This window comes from Pezoporus flaviventris, unplaced genomic scaffold, assembly GCF_033815535.1.
Source record: "Pezoporus flaviventris isolate CSIRO_AGI_PZ_B2104156 unplaced genomic scaffold, CSIRO_AGI_Pfla_v1 ptg000017l, whole genome shotgun sequence".
Taxonomy (NCBI): domain Eukaryota; kingdom Metazoa; phylum Chordata; class Aves; order Psittaciformes; family Psittacidae; genus Pezoporus; species Pezoporus flaviventris.
The window spans coordinates 1381695-1404372 of NW_026892565.1; the positions used below are offsets into that span (position 1 = coordinate 1381695).

At 41.7% G+C, this 22678-nt stretch overlaps 1 protein-coding gene and 2 long non-coding RNA genes across 3 annotated transcripts in view; 2 read left to right on the forward strand and 1 right to left on the reverse strand.

Moving 5' to 3' along the window:
* The window catches only part of NGF (nerve growth factor), a 35481-nt gene extending 31069 nt beyond the window's left edge, over positions 1 to 4412 (reverse strand). The window contains exon 1 of the mRNA XM_061454971.1: positions 3513 to 4412. The gene's annotated coding sequence lies outside the window, so the exon portion shown is untranslated. The remainder of the gene's footprint in view (positions 1 to 3512) is intronic.
* The window catches only part of LOC133270091 (uncharacterized), a 90290-nt gene that overhangs the window by 58176 nt on the left and 9436 nt on the right, over positions 1 to 22678 (forward strand). The gene's annotated exons all lie outside the window — the stretch shown is intronic.
* On the forward strand, positions 8317 to 22449 carry LOC133270092 (uncharacterized). Its single transcript, XR_009743668.1, has 3 exons — positions 8317 to 8640; positions 9386 to 9486; positions 21359 to 22449. It is a non-coding gene; the product is annotated as an uncharacterized LOC133270092 (long non-coding RNA).

The window sequence follows — 22678 nt, forward strand, 5'->3', positions numbered from 1 at the left end:
CTTGGGGCTGTTGGTTGATGAGAAAATGAACATGAGCTGGCAGTGTGCGCTTGCAGCCCAGAAAGCCAGCCATATCCTGGGCTGCATCAAAAGGAGCGTGACCAGCAGGTCGAAGGAGGTGATCCTGCCCCTCTACTCTGCTCTTGTGAGACCTCACCTGGAGTATTGTGTGCAGTTCTGGTGTCCTCAACATAAAAAGGACATGGAACTGATGGAACAAGTCCAGAGAAGGGCCACGAAGATGATCAGGGGACTGGAGCACCTCCCGTATGAAGACGGGCTGAGGAAGTTGGGGCTGTTCAGCCTGGAGAAGAGAAGGCTGCGTGGAGACTTCATAGCAGCCTTCCAGTATCTGAAGGGGGCCTATAGGGATACTGGAGAGGGACTCTTCATTAGGAACTGTAGTGATAGGACAAGGGGTAATGGGTTAAAACTTAAACAGGGGCAGTTTAGGTTGGATATAAGAAGGAAATTCTTTCCTGTTAGGGTGGTGAGGCACCCTAACAGGAAAGGTGGAATAGTTTGCCCAGGGAGGTTGTGAATGCTCCATCCCTGGCAGTGTTCAAGGCCAGGTTGGATGAGGCCTTGGGTGATATGATTTAGCGTAAGGTGTCCCTGCCCACGGCAAGGGGGTTGGAACTAGATGATCTTAAGGTCCTTTCCAACCCTAACGATTCTATGATTCTATGATTCTAAATGATGACTGGAACTTAGTATTCAGGATTTGGGGACAGTATAGGTTTATGTCAGCAGTGTGAGATTTTCTTTCCACCAAGTTCCATAGCTTTAGACTAGTGGAACCAGGCAGATAAGAGTGCACATAACCCACATGAAGTTACTACAGTCTCTTGGCAACAACAAAAATGATTTTGCTTTGCTTGGCCATGTTCATTTTGGGTGTAAATAACACATGCACAGGCAAATATTCCATGAATTTGGCAGAGCTGCACAAAGGGCATTGTGTCAGGAGAACAAGCCACATGCATCCCATAGGACATGTATCCCAGAGCTTCTGTCATAGAAATGCTCTTAAACACATCGGCCTCTCTGACCGGGGTCAAGTCAAACCCAGCACAGGAAGAGTTTTCTCCTTGCTGTGTGAGCAATGCAGCTGGATCAGCATTGCTACACGTGCCTTTCACTTTCTTTACCATGAGGCATGTTTCTTGGGCAGAGGTGTGATCTTGCATTTCTCTTAAGTGTATCTCAGCTGATCTAATGTTTTAGTTTGTGGTCACTTTCTGAATAAGCCCTTGAAACTTCTATTCAACAGAGGGCATTTGCCAGCAGATGTCATTGTTGCTGTGGCCAGTTTGAGTTTCACTGGCTTTAGCTGGGCTCAGATTTGAAGGAGAGACAAATATTTCTAAACCCAACAATCCAGGATTGACTTCCAGGCTTAGAATATTGAATCTTTGGGAATGAAAGCATTCATTTTATTACCCCTTTATTTTTTATCAGCAGATTTTGCTCTTAGAATATAGACTAAGAAAAAGGCAGAATTATGTTAACTTCTTAAAATGAGCAGTATTTTTTCCACATGCTTTTAATGTAATTCAATTAATGCTAATTAATATGTATTCAATACTCTGTTAATCCTAAAAGCATTTCTTAAGGAATCACAAAACTAATTGATAGAACTTGCATTTAAAGGAACATTTTTAGATGGCCAAAGCCATGGAGCAGTAGGGGAATTTATGGGACTTGTTCTATTGATTGAAATAATCTAGTTTTTAAATGTGTTCTATCTGAGCCTTGTTCTAAGTATCCCATTAAAGAAACACATTTTACATTTGCAAATGCTAACCTGAATACCTATTTTAGGTATTTTTCTAACCTGATCTTTTAAATTAACATCTTACGGTGATTAAATAGACTGCTTGGTTCTTCTATGTGACAACTGTTTACTTAGGGTATGGGTTAGAATGAGCCTTTGTGCTCATTGTAATTCTCTACCGAACTTAAGTGAAGACATCTGAAAAGACAGTTTAAGCTTTTGATGGAGAAAATGGACACTGCTTAGCTAGGCGGATGAGAAAAAGAAAACCACAGTTACTCTCTTTACTACCTTATTGTGAGACTGACAGATCCCTTTAGGGTAAGTGGCTGGGATTGGTAAAGATGTGAAATCACGATTACTCCACTGCACAGATTCATCAGGACGGCTCCTCTCCAGTCCTTGCTGAGATTTGTTAGAAAATGATTCATATCTATAATTACTAATATATTTAAAGGCCAAATCTTACTTACAACTCTCCAGTGAACACTGCAGTTAATATGGTTCTTCATTCTGTCACTGTAACCTCTTTGTGGAAGGGCAGAAAATATTGTAACCTGAGTTTCAGATGAATGTCTGTAATGGTAGTTGTCAGGGTAATTTGAAAAAGCCTGGTTTCCATAATATCTGAAACAGCCCAGAGCTGCAGAGTATGAAAGTACAGGCAACTTAGCTGCTCCTTTCTCTTTTTGCAGGTAATTGTCACATTTTACTTTGTCTTAGCAAAAAAAAAAAAAAACAAAGCCTTTAAAAAAAAGACTTTATTGTGATACTCTAATGCATGAAAACACCCATAAATTATCTGTCTAACAGTTACAGTGCAGCTTCGAAGTTGTGACAACTTGGAAAAACCAGCCTGACAAGCAGGCTCACTTTGCTGTTTTTCCAAAACTTCTTGAGCATATAAGGAGAATTTAAAGTGAAGAAAGCAACTGCAGCACAAACACTTTTTGTTCTCAGTACACAAATTCCATCTCCCTGACTGGGGTCCTCATTTTTGTTTCTGCCTGGTGCATCAGATAAAACAGTGTTACAACCTGGCATAAACCAATAAACATTATCAGTTTCATCACTGGCAGGCAGCAGAGAGTTTGTAAGCTTTTCCAAGTGGACATCCTAGAGGATACAGTCTCTAGTGATCTACTACTCTGCCTATAGCTAAAGGTTTCTGCCTTGGCCCAGTCATGCTTTGATTTACCAGAATTCCTATTTATATTAGCAAAGAAAGAAAGGAGTTCTTATCTAGATTAGAATTATGCTATAGGAAAAAGAAATAAAGTGTTAAGTAAGCTTTAATATTCAGAACAAAGTAAAGAATTTTCATATAGGTGTGACTGCTGTATGATACAAATAAAAAGAAATTCTCATATACCTGGATAAAAAGAGTAAGAGTAATATTACATTTCTCTAAGATTAAGCTGTTCTTACTAGAGATGGTTTTTGAGCTTTAAGCTTAAACACAAATGCTTTATGAACACCTTCCAGATATATGTGCTGTTTAACCTGCTTTAGCAGATGCAATTTTCAGTTTCCCTAGACCATGCTTTCCTTGTAAATGCTATTTTTAAGAAATGAGCACTCCGTATTTCAAAGCCATCTGCTCTGTTCTCCTCAAGAGAGTAAAAATCACTGTACAGCAAACCCACATTGGCTAATTTTGAAGATCCCAAACTTCCACAACTGGTGCAACAGCCGTGTCCTGCTTTTTGAACACTGGCTCTTGTGGGGCACTCACCTCAGAGCAGTGGCACTGGACGCCGGCAGTACCCGGAATCCGGAGGGTTGTCCGAGCTGGTTTGTTGTCCGTAGCACCCCAGTCTGTGGACACTTTCCCAAGCCAGAAGAGCCATTCACATTCCCTCTGCCTTTCCAGCCTCATTCACTGCTCACAGGGCTCAGCTAGCTGCACTGACTCACAGAAATGAAGCTCCCTCTGGGTCCTAGTGCTGTAAACGTGTGGGAGCTGCACGGACTCGCAGGAATTCAGCCTCTGGCGTGGTGCCTAGACCATGCAGTGATGCACAGATGTGCAGTGAAAGTTTCAAAGTGTGCACTGGTATGACTGTGCATACAGAATACTGAGGAAAACCTCCAACTTCCTGGTTCCACTGTCAAGAACTGAAACCCTCTTTAAGGGATGTTTTGTCCTCAGCCTTTCTACTTTGCATCTTAATCCTTGCTGTCCTTTAAAGATGAGAGCTCACAGAAAGAAACTTCACGTTCCCTGATGAATGGGTCCTTTTGAAAATCATCTGTGGAGGCATTTACTTGTGTGAGGAGTCTATAAACGAACCTGCAGGAACACTAATAGTTAACTGGTGAAGCAGTGGACTGGGTTCCCTGCAGGAACTGTGCAGTTCCTGTTATCAGCTGGCTGTAACAAGGGTCAGCCAAACGCTGATCTACAGTAGCAAAGAAATATTTGACCCTGACTTGGGCAGAGGAAAAGATTATATAAGAACCTTTCCAGACATAATATTCAGTGTTTAACATGCTTACCTTAAGCAACAAAGAGGTATGGAAATGTTTCCTATTATGTATGGGGAGGAGAATTAAGTACTTTACAGGGAAACAGCAGTGTGGTCTATAAGCACTGATAAATATAGGAAAGAAATGGAAAAGCAAAAATTTTTTAAGATGCCAGGGAAAAAAAAAATGTTGTTTAAAAACTGTAAAAAAAAATATTGGCTAACTATGTAGGGAACTGTGAAGCAGCCGCTTAGAATTTCGTAGTTCTCATTCTGGCATAGTGTAACCTTTGTGATTACACAGACATAAGGAAAGAATTTAGATCGTCCTCTGTTGAAAAGTAGACACAGCATTTTATCTGTGTGGAAATCATGGAACTTGTTTGATTCCATCCAGAAGAGGGCAGCCGTAGGGAGAGCCTTGTCCTTAATCCTCTGGGGAAGCGAAGGATGTGTGGAAGGTACTACATGAAGGTGTAGAGCAAGAAGGCAGAGTAGCTTGAAGGTAATAATGCTTCTTATTTACCACACGGCTATGCTTCTTTCTAAACCTAAAGCAGGCACATCTTCATGTTTTATTATAACTAGCTGGCAAACCTTAAATTTATTTCCAGTCAAAAGATAACTGGCTCCAGTGCTCAACTGTTTTTTGGAAGTGATGTGCATTTAAAATTGCCTGAAATATCCTTCAGGAAATGGCAGCACAAAATGCTTGATGCAAATGCTAATATTACCTTCCCAATTTGCCGGGAGTAAATGCTGCATCCCAGTGGGAAATGCTCCTTCCCTGGCAGTGTTCAAGGCCAGGTTGGACGGGGCTTGGAGCAAGCTGCTCTAGTGGAAGGTGTCCCTGCCCGTGGCAGGGATTGGAACTGGATGATCTTAAGGTCCTTTCCAACCCAAACCAGTCTGGGATTCTGTGATTCTATGCAGAGTGCTTTATTTTTTCTAACAGAAAACTGCTTTTCATGCATGACAGCAGCCATGGGCCAAAGGTGATGTCTTTATTTACACAGCCAGCCATCAGAGTTTCTGAAAGTTCAGCCTGTAAAACTTTTACCTGAGGTTCTGGCTTTAGCTTCATATTTTACTGCAGAACTGCCAGGCTATTCTTGTGTTGGGCATTTGTCTTGCTTCATTAGAATATCATCAGATTAGGACTTCATGCTGGAAAATCAGAAAGCACATTATAGCCCATTGTGAGTGCAGCAAAGAGCATCAAACCAGAGATATAAAAAGACATGCTTTGCTTTTTTTCCCTTTACTAAAAAGTTAGTGCACCCTTGTGTTTAGCATCTCTACAATTGATTTCTTGGCAAGAGCTGCCTCATTTTTCCTTAAAACTGTGGTCACAAAACCTCATTTAGACACAGTGATCAATGATATATTGCATTTGTACTTAATCTTTATCATGAGCACTTATTTCTGTCTTGAAGAAATCCTTTTCTTGTACCTTCTTCTTGTACCTTGGTAGTTCACAGCAGCAGGCTGATATAAGCAAGCCAGACAGCTGGGATAATCCCTAGGAAAAAGCACTTGCTTTTCTTCTATTCCCATGTAGACCAAACACACACCATTCCTGGCTTTTGGTGTAGGTGTTGCCCTATAGGCACAGTTTCCGTGCCAGAAGAATGCCTAATTCCAGGTGGACCGCTGTACTCTGAGATGTGCATTGTACAGAGGTCATAGGTCTTTCTCTTTTAGCAGTGGTCTGAACTAGATTTAAAGAGAAAAGTCTTACTACATGAGTGGTTGCTTAACTGTGATCCTCCATGAGATGAGGATTTTCTTGCTTTAGTGGGTCACTGCATACACAGTGAGAGACTGGTAATGTTAAACTGAGAAAGGAAAAGGGAGGTTGAGATGAGCTCTTAGGCAGAAGTTCCTTACTTTGAGCATGGTGAGGCACTGGCACTGTGGCTGCCCCATCCCCGGCAGTGCTCAAGGCCAGGTTGGAAACAGGGGCTTGGAGCAAGCTGCTCCAGTGGAAGGGGTCCCTGCCCGTGGCAGGGGTTGGAGCTGGAGGAGCGTTAAGGTCCCTTCCAATCCAAACCATGCCATGATTCTGTGGTGATATCACATGCTCTGGAATCAGCGAATCTGCATAAAGAGTTCTGTGAGCACAGAACTAATGGACCCTGGTTCTCTATAGATTTGCGTCCACTTCGTTCTCTGCTTCTACTACAATAATTTCAAGTCTCCCATGTTCTCTTGTATGGGCTTCCTTAAACAGTATCTCCAGTTCCTTCTAAGAGTCAATCTGTCCAGTGTGTGCCTGAGTACTGCCGTGTAGTGCACAGTGCAGGGAAACAAAAGTGCTCCAGCCAAAATGAAGAGCAGCACTGTTGGAAGTGATGGCTACTGGGAAAATGTTTTGCACTCTCCTGACCTCTGAGCTGAGGTCGGAGTTAACACTGAGCCCCACAACAGCAACAGTGTGAATCATCACAGTCTCTCTCTGCATCAGCATTTCTGTTCAGGTAAGTTGGATGGTGGAGGGGGCACAATGTAGGAAAATAGGGCCTTATGCTCATGGTGGGTTCAGGATTGTAAGAGGGCTTGAGGACTGAAGGTGGATTCCTCCTGGAGTCAGTGTTTTTTGTGCTGCTGAAAGGCTCAGGGAAGGCACTTGAGAAGAAGTGGCTGGGCTTTTCTGTTTAGGAGCAACACTCTTCGAGAAAACAAGCTGCCCCAAATGATGAAATTCCTCATTTCTTTCTGAAATCTTTGTGAGTTTGCAAGTAGCACAGGTGTGTACAGCTGCTGTTCCTAAATCCTGACACTTTGGAGACGTGTCAGGTCACTGAGAAGGGGGCCCACAGAGCACAATGGTTGTCAGAGATCCCATGAAAGTATACGGCATGGGATAAGGTTAACAAGTTTTACTGTCTTCAGAGACACCTTGTGTGTGTAAACAGTTACATTCAATACTTCCTTGTAATACTGTCCCTACATGAAAAAAGGTGTATCAAGAATAATCCACTTCCCCTAGATCACTAGCTTCCGTGTGAATACAGGGAAAGCTTTGAACATCTCAGATGAGCCATTCAAACTGTGAGACAGTGTCTGTTTTACCTAAAGGAATATTTATCGGTTCCAATTTTAAACGTTTCCAGAAAATAGAACATAGCTATCCTGCATCAACATGTCTCAGACATCTCTTCCTAGGGCTAAATTGAATGTAAAGAGATACTAAACTTTTCCCTTAATACTCATCTGGAGGAAGCTTAACCATGGTTGCCTGAATTAATCAAGAAGTAGGAAGGAATAATCAAAATGCAGATTCTCCTCTTGGGTTACAAAAAATGAACAAGTTGATACAGGGATTAAGGGGTCTACTTTGTTAGTATAGGTAGCATCACTTGATAGTGTTATGTGTATGATAGAAGTTTGTAGCAAAAAGCAGACATTCACTTATAGGTCATGAGCAAATAGGTCAGACAAACAAGTTCATTACTGATTTGCTGGAGGACTCAGTCTCCTGTAAATATTTTCATAATCATTTTTGCCACATGGCTTCACAGTTGAATCGATAATACAGAGAATCATAGAATCACAGAATAGTTTGGGTTGGAAGGGGGACCTTTAAAGCTCATCTAGTCCAACCCCCATACATACAGAATATAACCTGGGTGCTCTGGAACATTGATTTGTACATGAAGTGTTTCCAATACACCACAATTCAAACCAAGTGCTGATTAGAAATGTTCAGTTATTATGGAATGGATAAAGGAAGTGATATGCAGCCTTTCTTTCACTTGTGATTAGTTATATAGTAGAAAGAAACCATTTTACTATAAATGAGAACATCTCAAAAGCCTGAGCTTAAAAAATCAAATGTCTGTTGATTGTTTAAGTGTTGCTGCAGAGGATATGATTATAATGGCAGTGACATAGAGACAGAGCAGAGCTATGAGAAAAACTTTATATTACTCTTCAGATTCAGCAGAGATATTGCCTGATAGTTGTTTGGAAAGACAGAGTAACTATAGAGTAACTACATTGATACTAGAGGAACTATAACTAACTAGAGTAACGTTTCTTATGCTTCCGGACTACACAAGGCCTTTATTATTGACACTCAGCTGTTGGTTGGCAGTGAGGGTCAAATGAGAGCGTAAATGCTATTTAAAATGATAAAAGAACTATGGATTTTGAAAATCAGCTCTCAGATGCTTATTCCATGCTCTTCTGCAAGAGGATAAGAGGTTTTAAGATACACTGCTTAGTAGCTGGAAGTATTTTTCCTAGTATGTGTCTTTCTGCACTTGTCTGAACCAGACCTGGGCTGGAGTCTGAATTCTCCTTGTAAACCATGGAGTTTGTCAGTCAGAGCTCACAAGGTGTGGATGGACTTCTGTGTGAGGTCTCTCTCTGGGGACAAAAGCTCCTTCAGTGCAATTTCATAATGAACACATGATCTGGTGTCCCTTTCATATTCCTCTCTGTGACGGGCATTTCAAGAGCTAGTAATGCACATGCTTCCATGATTTGGGTTGGTTTGTTTTTTTTTGACAGGTTATACACTACTAACACTGTGCTAGCATGAATCTTTCTAAGATCCACAGAGTCTGACAGTGGTATTCTCTTCTGGGGTGTAATTAGCACTGTCAGCACAGCTCATAGCTGTTTAAAGACTCCCTCATCCAGTGTCAGCATGAAATGAGGCCATTCTCCAGGAGGTCTGGACATACCACCTGTGTGTCCAGGTGCAAAGCTGTGATTCGCACGCTCCCTGAAAGGCCATGGCTTCCACCACTGCTCCTCTGCTTTGCTGCCGAGGATTTGGGACCAGAGAAGAGTCCAGACTCTGGTGTAGAATGATTTCTTTCTGCTGTGATCTATGAAACGAGCCTCATATTCTTGCTCTCTACCACTCTTGTACTATGCTCTAAGAGAAACTATGGCTCCTTGTCAGAGTCTGGCTCCATCACATGTGCATAACGCGTGCTGAGATAATGAGGATAATTTGCCAGGATGGCCATACTTTGCTTATGACCTCTGGGAGTTAGCAGATGCTTCAGGGATTTTATATCCACAGGGAGTGAGTATTATAATCTGATCCTTTTTGCCATGTTAGTGGGCAAATGACATGTGGGCAAATGACACGTGATCATAGCACAATTTCTCCTTCTTTCAGGCTTGCTGAATCTTCATATGCAGCAGCAGGGCTTGCTAGAGGTGTGGCTGCATTGAATGCATTGTTTATCAGACTCTGGCCCACAGGCAATCCCCACAAATGTATGTGAAAATGTCCACATGCCCAAGCACATACACATGTGTACACACACAAAGGAAAAATATCAGTGTTTGTCTATGACTGACCCTTGCTTCTCCGCTCAGCTTTAGTCCCTACGGACTATCTGGGGGAGATAAAAAAGATGTAGTAGGAAGTCCTGCTGTGAAATTAGGAATCATAGGCTTAACATTGAACTTGGAGTGAGATGCATTTGACTATTAAGGGTGGGACATTTTAAAATAGCCTAAAGAATGTGCTCAGTTGGGGGGATCCTGCCCTGACACAAGAAGACTCCAAGGATGGACTTGCTCTTCACCATCTCTGTGTCCAGTATCTTCTTGCCTTTAGTGTTAAATCTTGAAGAGGCTTTGGGAAAAGGCTGAAAAGAATTGCAAATGATTGTATTTAAAGTAAGGCTCTGAAAGTATTTTATATCATATTTGCCTTCCAGGACCTGAACTCTGAATTATGTAGCAACAATTGAACTGATGAAAGTCTAAAAAGCTGGGACTCTGCCAGAGTTACAACTTGGTTTTACTACTAAAAAAGGCAGTAAACTGGGAGGGTATATCAAGGAATAAATTGCTCTGCAGTTGCCCAGTTTCTTGTACTTGTTTTCTACACATCTTCTGGACACTTGGAGACAGAACGCCAGGCTAGAACTACCTTTGATCTGTGTCAGTGTGGAAGGGCTTATGTACATTAAGTTGTTCTGCAGTAAAAGGCATAGTTCTGTGTGTGAGAATTATTCCAAATTGAAAAGTGAATGACGGCACAGCTTTTCAGTTTTGCTATGAGGAAAACTAGTCCTGAAGTCAATCCCTGGTAGGGCTGTAACACTCATGCACTGGGTTTTGCTTTCAATAATACAGACATTTTCTCATCTTCTTTCATCTCTGTATTGCTGGGTAAATCTTCTCAGAGTCTGCAAAATTAAAATACCTCAGCCTTTAACAGGAATGAAGATCTTAACTGACTCACTTTTGTGCAGCCTGGACTTTCTTTCATTGTGTGCTAATGTGAGACCACAAGTATTAACAGGGAGGTGGGAGAGACTTGGCAATACAAACTTTAAGAGGAAATAGTACTATTTAATATATATATATATAGTACTATATATAGTATTAGAATTACTAATAGTTCTGCTGCAGTAGAGATGGGGTGAAGTACTGGTGGAAAGCCAGGTGAGGTGGGGAGAGAGAGGCTTGTGGGAGAAGCAGGAAGCTGCTAGTAACTATGAGTCTGTATTGACGCAGGGAGAAACTCTGAATGGTATTTTGTATGCTGCACAGATCTGCATAAATAATAGTATTTTCAGCAGGCTAGCAGAAAGAGGGAGGAATTTGGGGAAAAAAACCAAACCCTTTTATTGCCAAATCAGGGTAGTAGATCAAGCCTTGAAAATGGAACCAGCTCTGCTTTTCAGGTACACGGTCACACACTCCCTACCCGGTATCCTTGGCATTGTCATTAGACATGCAGTACTATAAAGTGAAAGTGCATCTGTGAAAGTCAAGCCCACAGATCAAACTGCAGGTTTAAGACATGTAGTTTTAGCATTAGTTGAAAATGCTCTCTGAATGCACAGGAGAAATCCAAACTAATTTGGGCTTGAAGAAAGCAGGGTTTACTCCAGGACACAATGTGCAGCATTTGCAGATCATTGGACAGCTCAGTCTAGTACAGATCATGCCTTTTTATGGGGACATTCCAGCTCCAAAGAAAGCAAATTCTTCTGAAACACATTGTCTTAGTTAAACTTTTAATATTGTTTTCATACTGCTAGCAGCAGCTTTATATAATGTAATCATGTAGTGCTCAGCAAACAAAAAATTACTCTGCATGCTCTTGAAGAACTGGATGAAGCAGTTATCACCACTATGAGATTTGCACACTATTTTGTGCCTGGATCAATGGATTTGTTATCTTCCCAGGACTGCATTGAGTCTGGGGAAGTACAGAGTGTTTCAATAACAGTGTTCTGGAACCAAGGGCAGAAGACGTGTTTTGGCCAGGTCATCTTGAGCTGAGGTTATGAAACTCATTTGGGCTGTCTTTGGGTGGCAGGAAGAACCCCACTTAGATCCCCAAATGAGAGTGAGTTACTGGTTCTACCCTGGATATCAATCTTATTCCTACTTTTCTTAATGCAATGCACACCTCATATCCTCTTTCCAAACCTGAAGACAAGACATTGGCAGTCATTGCCATAAAAAGGAATTTTGATTGTCCATCCTATCTATGGTTGCTGTTTAGAACAATGTGCAGATAAATCAGTATTGCTAAAGGCTCTTGCCTAATTCTGTAATCTGAGAGACCATGCAGTGGAGTCAGTGAGTAGGCATGGATGTGTAACTGCCTTGTGCGTAGCATCATGCCTGGCTTCTCTGTGAATATCCAAGTGTTAAAGGTTTGGTGCTGTATGAGTTCCTGTGTGCCTTGGCATCATTCTCCTCGCTATGCTGTGATTCTTTTGAAATGCTGAACCACGTTATATCTTCAAACTGTTCTGCATTATGCAAGAAGGGGGAGTTGGTATTTTGGGGTTTCCTTTTCTTACTGTTCTCCTCAGGACATGCAAATCCAATTTTATGTTGCATTTGTCATTCCATTAAGCCTTTCCAAAATTTGTATCATTCCAAATGCAAGCCGTCAGAATGGTAAAGTAATTCTGCTTGGAAATTAACGTAGGATTTGTGTTACTATATTAAGAGCAGAACTCAAACTTACAAAGCTCATGTAATGCATATGCTTAATGTTTTCCTATAAAGAAGGACAGCTCCTAAGGGGTTCTGGAGGTCCAGGTAAAATTAAAGGATATTCAAAGAGTGCCTGCTTATTCACTCTAAGCTTGATTTAATGCATGCAGCTTTTTAGCTGGTCCTAAGTCTTTGTACAATGTTGTGGTCAGTGTGAAAAGCTTTTGGTTGGGGTTTTGTTCCATCATGTATTTATTGTTTACATGTGGACTGTCAGTTCCTCAGCCACATGAGCTGCTGAAAACTTCTACAGTCACAAAGTGTCCTTTTGGAATGAAACCAAATACTTTTTTACCAGGGCATTCATTACCTGTGGTTTGAATGAAATGCTGGAGAATAGGGAGATACTGAATTGGATTTGATCATCCATAGTATTAGTAAATCATCATTACAAATCATCATTCAGATTTGTAAATCTGAACTCCTAGATTCTTAAAGGTATTGTCCAGGTAAAGCAGAAAGAAAGAGGGATGTTCCCAGTGTGACAGGAAATGCTATTAGTTGTCTGAATTTTAACTTAAACCTGGGGAAGGCAGGGCATGCAAAGGCTCTGCCCAGTGCTGGAGTGGAACTGAGCTATTGTCTATTTTTAAATGTCTCCCTTTCTAACCTAACCTTAACCCCTAACCCTAACCCTAATCCCTTTAGGATTATATTTAACATTGTCATGCATTTAGATGTCCAGCATTAAAATTATCAGCATTTACATAGTGCTTTGATGAGAGACAGCAAACCAAGTTCTAGCATGACTGGCAAAGAAAGTATTTATGGAAGAGGTGACTGACAGCAGCTCATCCCACCCTGCTAAGTTTTTTCTGTGACTTCTGTGTCAGAAGTGAGTTCCTCAAATCCTCCACCTCCCTTAATATTTTAACCTGCTTGCTGGGAACAAGAACATTTCTCTTTCCCAGCATTCTCCTTTCACATTGCCCTTATTGCAAAGAAGAGCTGAGTGAAAAGGATTAAAACCCAAACCAGAACAACAAAAAAAAACCAAAACAACCAACCCAACCTTCATTCCAGAATCAAATTTGCAGTGCAAATCTTTGAGTCTATTTTTGTCCAATTCCATTTGGACTAAATTCAGGAATTTGATTTTTCCCATTGCTTTACTTCGTACTCTACTTGACTCAGGAAGCACAGGCTGAAAGCAGTGCTAAACCACAACGTGCAATTAACACAGGGCACGTAAGCAGGGAGTAGAAATCAATGGGTGGATTATTCTATCAGCTATTGTTCCCATGATTTTCTTACCTTACCCTGCACTACTACAAGAGCTGTTGGGAACCAGCTCATTGTAAAATCAGATCTAACTGCTGCATCCTCTCAGCTCATAGCAGAAAATTGGATCAATAGCATGAGCCTGTTCTTACTTGCTTTCCTTCTAAGCTGGACTGCAAATCCATCCATAGTGTGGAGGCTAATCTGGTTTTTAATCATCTGCTCTCCCACTGTGAAGTTAAACAACAGTACCTGAAATAAGCATCAATCAGTAAAGAAGCCAGGCCTCTTAGGTCTATATTTTACTGCTGTTGTATGCATCTAGCAACTAAATCGTTCATTGGGAACAGAAAGGTTTATCAGTCATGAAGTTACCTAAGTGTCTATTGAAAAAGAAAATCTAAGGTGGGAGAGAAGCGTTCTAAATGACAATATTCAATTTTTAGTTTGTTCCTACTTCTATCATATAGTGTCACTTTTCCAGGTAGTTTTATAGCAGCACTTCTGAAGTTTCACATCAGAGTTCCTAGAGACTAGTGGAAGTGAACAGAAAGAAAACACGTTCTTGAGCCAGTATGAGCTGTTTTAAAACTGCTTTTTGGTACAGGGACTTTTTATAGATTGACAGTCTTAATTTTGAAAAGGCAATGGATGAAATTAGGGGGTTGGAACTGGATGATCTTAAGGTCCTTTCCAACCCTAACTGTTCTATGATTCTGTGATTCTAAATGTGGGGTTTAGGTTGATTTTTTTCTTTCTCTTTTATTCATTAATTATATTAAATGATGGACAACAAATGGTGTAAGCCTGTACAGATAGTTGTAAATCATGGAATGCCCAGAACAGTAGTGTCTCCCTGCAAGAAACTCACCATTATGTATCTGCGTTGTGCTGCAGAGCTACAGACTTTAGGTGTCTTTCGTGGCAAACTGGAATGTTTCGCTCTAGTAAATGCAACTTCATTTACCTGAAGTAGTTGTTGCATCATAGTACCTGTTTTGTAGTTACATAGCGCTAGTTTTGATCATTCCCTACTTGAAACTTGGTCTCTTTGGAAGTCTGGTATTTTGAAGTGTTAGATGGCCTGCAACATTGTGATCTACTCTGTTCATAGACAAAGTGTGCTAATGAGAGTAACACTGATGTCTGGTTCCAGAAGCGGATAGACATAACCAACATCTCCCTAGGTAGTTTGACTGGCTTCCTGACCCTTGATCATCACAGTACATTGTCTCTCTTAAGCTCTTAGAGCTACTATATAAACATATTTTACTTTCTGCACTTCTTTCAGTATGTTTATTATTGGGGGGGGGGGGGTATGGAAAATCCTCTCTGCAGTAGCCACAGAAGCTGATCTACCACCGAGCAGGCACATGGCCAACTGGATGCATGGGCATGTATGTAGACAGCCGAAAGGACAGATGTATCAAATCAGATTTATGAGGTCAGTTTTCCCAGCCAATAAAGTCCAGATTGCTGTCTGCCCTGTCATAACCTTCCTGTGTTTAAATGGATGTGAAACAGATAATCCAGCCTTGGGTGGGAACAACATTGATAAAACACAAACATTATTTCTGTAGCCACATAAGATTATTTTTCCAATTCAGCAGAAAGTATTGGCTTGAAGATTGGTAAAGAGGTCACAGTATTTTTATACTGGCTGTCTGTGAATAAAAATTTTCTCAGTCCAGGGGAAGGGACAGATTGTGCTTATTTAATAGACTATAGCAGAAAAGAAATTTAGATCTTACTGTAATGCAGCAGTGGAGCTATGTCCATATGAACAAACCTATGGAAATGGTATCTACTCTTTCAACACCGTAAATCATCCCACACTGTGCGAGCTTTATAGAATCATAGAATGGTTTGGGTTGGAAAGGATCTTAAGATCATCTAGTTCCACCCCCCGTGCCATGGGCAGGGACACCTCACACTAAACCATGCCACCTAAGGCTCTGTTCAGCCTGGACTTGAGCACCACCAGGGACGGAGCATTCACAACTTCCTTGGGCAACCCATTCCAGTGCCTCACCACCCTAACAGGAAAGAATTTCTTCCTTATGTCCAATCTAAACTTCTCCTGTTTAAGTTTTAACTTGTTACCCCTTGTCCTGTCACTACAGTCTCTAATGAAGAGTCCATCCCCAGCATCCCTATAGGCCCCCTTCAGACACTGGAAGGCTGCTATGAGGTCTCCACGCAGCTTTTATTCTTTAGGCTGAACAGCCCCAACTTTCTCAGCCTGTCTTCATACGGGAGGTGCTCCAGTCCCCTGATCATCCTCATGGCCTCCTCTGGACTTGTTCCAACAGTTCCATGTCCTTTTTATGTTGAGGACAGCAGAACTGTACACAATACTCCAAGTGAGGCCTCACGAGAGCAGAGTAGACGCTCCTTTTGATGCAGCCCAGGATACGGTTGCTTTCTGGGCTGCGAGCACGCACTGAAGCTGGCTCATGTTGAATTTCTTATTGACCAACACCCCCAAGTCTTTCTCCGCAGGGCTGCTATGAATCTCTTCTCTGCCCAACCTGTAGCTGTGCCTGGGATTGCTCTGACCCAGGTGTAGGACCTTGCACTTGGCATGGTTAAACCTCATGAGGTTGGCATCAGCCCACCTCACAAGCGTGTCGAGGTCCCTCTGGATGGCATTCCTTCCCTCCAGGGCATCAACCGAACCACACAGCTTGGTGTCATCGGCAAACTTGCTGAGGGCGCACTCAATCCCACTGTCCATGTCAGCGATGAAGATGTTAAACAAGACCGGTCCCAACACCAATCCCTGAGGGACGCCACTCGTTACTGGTCTCCAGCTGGGCATTGAGCTGTTGACCACAACTCTTTGTGTGTGACCATCCAGCCAGTTCTTTGTCCACCGAGTGGTCCATCCATCAAATTCATGTTTAGAGCCAAGGGTGTCGTGTGGGACAGTTTCTAACGCTTTGCACAAGTCCAGGTAGATGATGTCAACTGCTCTACCCCTGTCCATCAGTTCCTTAGCCCCATCATGGAAGGCCACCAAATTGGTCAGGCAGGATTTCCCCTTAGTGAAGCCATGCTGGCTGTCACCAAGCACCTTGTTGTTTTTCATGTGCCTTAGCATGCCATCCGGGAGAATCTGCTCCAAGATTTTGCCAGGCACAGAGGTGAGACTGACTGGTCTGTAATTCCGCGGGCCATCCATTTTCCCCTTCTTAAAAATGGGGGTTATATTTCCCTTTTTCCAGTCATCAGGAACTTCCCTTTGAGAGTGATATGGACAAAATGCCAATTACAGTTTCATGCGCAAAGTAGATTTGAAGTGTAAAGGAAAGAATCATAGAATGACAGAATGGTTTGGATTGGAAAGAACCTTAAGATCATCCAGTTCCAACCCCTTGCCATGGGCAGGGACACCTCCCACTAGACCAGGTTGCCCAAGACTCTGTTCAACCTGGTCTTGAACCATTTGTAGCCTACAGTTGCTGCTGTACTCTCAGATGGAACTGATTCCACCTTGCTAGGTGTTTGAATTTTGTATGTATGAACAGCTAGAAAGGATTGTGAGACCACTGAATAGTATATAGCTATAACCTCTAAGGTTTAGCTTACAAATATTGCATTAATACATTGAAAGACACCTACTATCAAATCACAGTCTTCTCCTTTAGGGCAAATCATAGAACCATTGGGCTTGGGAAGGGACCTTAAAGCTCATCCAGCTCCAACCCCTGCCCTGGGCATGGACACCTTCCACTGGAGCAGCTTGCTCCAAGCTCCTGTGTCCAGCCTGGCCTTGAACACTGCCAGGGATGGGGCAGCCACAGCTTCTCTGGGCACCCTGTGCCAGCGCCTCAGCACCCTCACAGGGAAGAGCTTCTGCCTAAGAGCTCATCTCAGTCTCACCTCTGGCAGGTTAAAGCCATTCCCCTTGCCCTGTCCCTACAGGCCCTTGTCCAAAGCCCCTCTCAAGGTTTTCCGAGGCCTGTTTAGGCACTGGAAGCTGCTGTAAGGTCTCTCTGGAGCCTTCTCTTGTCCAGGCTGAACCAGCCCAGCTCTCTCAGCCTGGCTTCATAGGAGCTCCACGCAAGCTGCTTCTTAAAGGGCCAGTTGTAGCTGTTGAAGAGATTGTTGTATAGAATGGGCCAATATTCTGAGAACTTTTCAGGGTAAGGATTTATTATAAATCCTACCATTTTTAATGATAACTGAGCATATTATTTTCCCATGCATCTAAAATTAAATGCAAATGGTCCTTTATGATGGTGCTGTCTTGGTTATCTCAAGTAATAGCCATCTTAAGCATCAAGTTGCACTTTTTCATTTTTTTTTTGTAAAACAAAGTAGTTTCTATAAAATCCCTTCTTTCAGCAAACAAGCTGAAATTCTTTCAATATTGTTGTTTGAATCTTTATCTACTTATCCTATGGGAAAAATGCAAATTAAAATATGAACATTATATGCAAGACACTTCAAGAAGATACTGAAATTATATAGTAAAAATAGCTTTCTGATGGGAATATATTAAATAACATTGAACATAAAGGCTCATTGGCAATGTCAATTGCCAGCTGCAAAAACATACAGTATTAGGATGGGAAACATGCTAGGAAGAAGCAGGCACTTGGGAAGAATACATTAATAAGAATGCTATTTTTATTTAAAGGTCTGTACAGTCAAAGTTCATCTTCCAGTGTTTTCTAAAGATTAGGGTTTCAGTGACATTGAAACTTTTGGACCAAGCACATTCCTGGAATCCTGTTGCCCTCACTAGAATCGAATGGGGAGAAACTAATGCATTGTATTAAAACTTATTCTTGTGGACTTCATAAGCACCTCAGAATTTGGTTTTGCACTGTAAAACTGCAGAAGCAAGTGAAGATTAGAGCCCTTACAATGTGTCTGGTTCTGTTGACTGTTAAAGCCATTATGCCACACTGGAAACTATACTAGAAAAGAAACAGCAGAGACAGATCATTCAGATTTTAACCATGGCAAGTTCAAATGGCAGGGGGGTTGGAACTGGGTGATCTTAAGGTCCTTTCCAACCCTAACGATTCTGTGATTCTATGATTCTATGATTTGAAGTTTTACGAAGCTGACACTGAAATGTAATGTTCAGTATCCCAGCCAAAGTGCATCACTTTGCAGACCTGGACCTTGCTTATCTCTGTTGTAGCTCATCCAATGAGGAGAATGGACTTGGCTGACATTACAAACACTTCCATAGACAACTTGTCTCAGGCTGTCCCTTGGAACTGCTACACAACACCTGAGAAAATTCATACATACGAAAAATCCCACATTAAATCAGCATAATTATAATAGCCACAATTTATCCCCACCCTGTTCTGTTAAAGGCACACAATGTTCTCCTGCAGTTTTTGCTCTGTGGATGCAAGTAACAAAACAAAAGGATCCAGATGTGTCATCTGCCCACATTAAAATGTCACAATTAAAAGGTAAAAGGTCTCTGAATGAAGCATGGGTTGGTTGACCACATACGGAACTGAGCTCCTGTTCAAAACCCTCCTGTTGCAAAGTGGGGTTTTGAAGCTGAGGATATTTGATAGGGAGTCTGAATCACACAGAATATTGCAGTTTTCAGACTTCAGGGTTCAGTTTTACCTAAGTGACATACATAGCATGATTGCCCCTGGATTTCATGGCAGGCAGGTGAGCTTCCAGTTTGCTGGAAGGCAAGCTCCATTCAGCTATAATAATCTGTACTTACAAATGTTTTATACTCCCACTGCCAACAAGATTGGAACTGGCATGAGGAGAAAGAAGATACCAGTAACAGTCCGCCTATTTGGGTCCAGTAGTTTCAAGAAGATTTTGTTCTCTGAATAGCTCAGTGTCAGAAGATCTTTGCATTTAATTATATGTGGGCTAATACCATGTCCCAGTAAAGGCTGGTTGAAAATTTGGCAGTATTTGGTTTCCTAGTGATTTAGCAGACATACTGCTGTAAACCTGTATGTGTCCCCAGCACCACAGAGCTGCTCCAGCACATGGCTGTTTCTCTGCCTGAAGTTTTATCACAGTAGGAGGAGCAAGTGTTTAGAATGTGATGCAACAGTTCTGGCAAGAGAAGTCAAAACTAATTGTTTTAGCAAAGTAGCTAGAGGCTGGGTTGCTGGCATCTTGGGAGAGAATGGGAAATAAATGTCGTGCAGTTGGGAAAAGAATCAGTGCCAGATTCTGTGCAAGAAGGTGCTTGCACCACAAAGGAAAAAGAGCTTCTGTCCTTTAGCTGATGTGCCTGCAGTTACAGTTATTCCCTTCATTCTTGTGATGTAAATATTAAGTGCATGATGAAGTCTGCTTCAGATGTCTGACCTTTTCCGTTTTCTTATTTCCCTCCCTTTAGTTGGACAGGGGAGGTAGGTCTGGAATTGCCAACAAACCCTGTGAGGAGCAGATAACAATAAGATGACAGTACCCAGATGTCAAATCATACTTCATCAAATTAATCCCAGGACAGTCACACGGATGTGTTTACAGCAGATAATCTAAACACAAATATAATGATCTAATCTCTGTCATGGTGACTCAGTAACAGACGCTGAATGCATGCATTTTAACCTTAAGGCATCTGTTAAGAGATGTTTAAGGCAACATTTTGAAAGTATAGCTTTTATTTTTATTACAATTGCAATTACATTTCACAGTATTAAACTGTCACTTGAAACTCTTAAAAGCAAGACCAATAAGCAGTGTAAAACATGGAGTAATTTCAGATGCAGTCAGAGCAATTAAAAAACTTAAGGGTAGTAAACCTGATGTACAGCATTCTCTGGTTTTCTTTGGGTGCTGTTTCTGGTAAAGGACAAGCCTCTTGCCTAGAGTACAACTTTGGCTCTTCAAAAAGGATTAGACTGAAATAGAAATATCTGGTTACGTAGCACAGGTTGGTGGAGTCTATTTCTTTTTCATCTTTTTGTTGTGGGTGAAGCAGTTCTGTGGTCTGCAGCCCTGTGGATTTTTGTTCCTTTTACTGGATACTCTGAGGTTATGCTTCTTATTTCCATATGCTGTTTCATGAAGGGAATTCTGCAGTGTCTTCCACTTAGAGAAACAAACGATGATTGCCTTTGTTTAAAGCCTGCACTCATCCTTACATGCAAGAACAAAGAAAGTACAGAGTGGCACTTCTGAGGAGTTAATATCCTGAGGAACAGTGTCTTTCCTTCTGCAAAACTGAAGTGCAGTGTAGCAGATCACTTTTTGATAGATGGATATGTTTTAGCCTTCTAGTATTAGCAATTAATTCCCTATTTATTCCCTTGGAAAAAAAATCACTGACTGCCACTAGGAAATGAGAACAAATTCCATACAGCTCCTGAAATGTTTCCAGCTGATCCATCAATGTAACATTTATTCTCAGATAATGCCATCTTTCACCTTTATTGCTCATTTGATTGTTTTGAAGTTTTACGCTTTATATATACCAGGATGGTTAATCTGGAGGCTCAGGCAATTCATGTCAGATAGTAAATTCTCCAAAAAGGAGTAAAGAAACCCAGACTTCAGTTGGGGTGTGGGTGGTGGGAGGAGTGTGACTCCATGACACGAGAAAGAAACTGAATGTTAATTAAAATACTGAACGAAACCACGGCAGAAAGTTCTCAGACCAAGACTCCCAGAGGGCACGGACACAGAACTACAAAATAAATCTTGGATATAAGAAGTTCTTTAAAAACTCAGTGCTGCCAAAAAAATCACCTCCCGTCCAGCCCAGATAGCAGGTGGCATTTGTATGTGGTCTTTCATATTTGAAAGATTTTAAATAAAGATTTAAAAGCGCAGAAAAGTCTGAAGACTAAATTTGGTCCTAAATTAGCAATGTGGAAAAACCTCTGTGTCTGTGCTGCACTACTATCAGTTGTAATCTTTCTCTTTTATTTTAAAGCTACTGAAGTCCCCAGAGACACAGCAGTCTTGGAAAGACTTAGCTGGTTAGTGCATAGATCCATGAGGCTCTCAAATGAAGTGCTTGCCTTCCCTGAAGTTCTCAGTAGGTGAATCAGATCAGATGCTAAAAATGTGATGATCTCCTCTCGTGATCCCAAGGGACTGCATCCAGCAAATGTTCTCAGAATGTGGTTAATGCTGCCCTGTTGGTTACAGTCCTCAGAAACAATGGGGTGGACTTGGCTTTGCTCTGCAGTAATGCCTACTCTTAACAGAACAGGTTGACAGTTACAGCACTCTCTCAGAAGATGGAAGATGTGGGTTATTGTGCTTTTACAGAAAGAAGAAATTCACTTGTGCCTCCTGCTTCTTGGATAGGTGCAGTAAGAACCAATGTGGTGTAAGGAATGAGTGCAGTGGCTGCAGTGCAGGCACTTGCATTCACTGCCACTTTTCCAGTGAATGGGGCTTTAGAGAAAGTTGAAAGCAAAGTTGCGGGTGCCTGCTCTTGAGCCAGTGCTTCCAGGCTGTGAATCTTACATGGTTCCATGCAGACTTGAGTGAAATACTCAATTCCCATTGAGCTGTGAGATTTCAGATATGCTCTTGCCTGATTGTCACTTTTTGGGTAGTCTTTGCTTGTTAGGCTGAGATGTCAAACCTCCCACGGGAGTGCCTGTTCCCCACATTATGGTACATTTGATCTTAGCCCATGGTTCTGAATTCCACGTGAGATCAAATGCACAGAAGTTTCCTGTTTCAATCACTGATTTAGAATTGTCTGGAAAGATGGAAGGTGAAGACACACAGAATTCAACAGAACTCTGATTATTTACGTCAGCTGAGGTAGTTTTTCCCTGGAAATTATTGGCAACACTGGTAAATTTTGATATCACTCTTTTTCATCTGTTTAATTGTTTAACGATTTAGCTGCCTCACAAGAATACATGTAAAATTACAGCATAGAATTGAAGTTCATAATCTTTATGTAATCTCTCTTCCTCACAGAATGTAAGAGCAGGGAACGCAGAGGAGCTCCGCAACTGCTCTCCATTTTCCTCTCCTGTTATTCTCCTCTATTCCCCTTCTGCTTGCCCTTCCCCTTTTTTTCTGCCATAGTATATAGGCTGTGGAGGTATAGAAGTTCCTTTCTCTGAGGAAACACCATTAGTTTCCACTTCCTGACAAAATATAATTCAGAGACATGGTGCAATCTGCAGATTTACCCATCAGCTGTAAACCTGGTTGTCTTCAGTAAAAACGATTCCTCAGCCTCTCTGACTATGAACAGAAAACTGACTATTCCAGTTAGTGACAA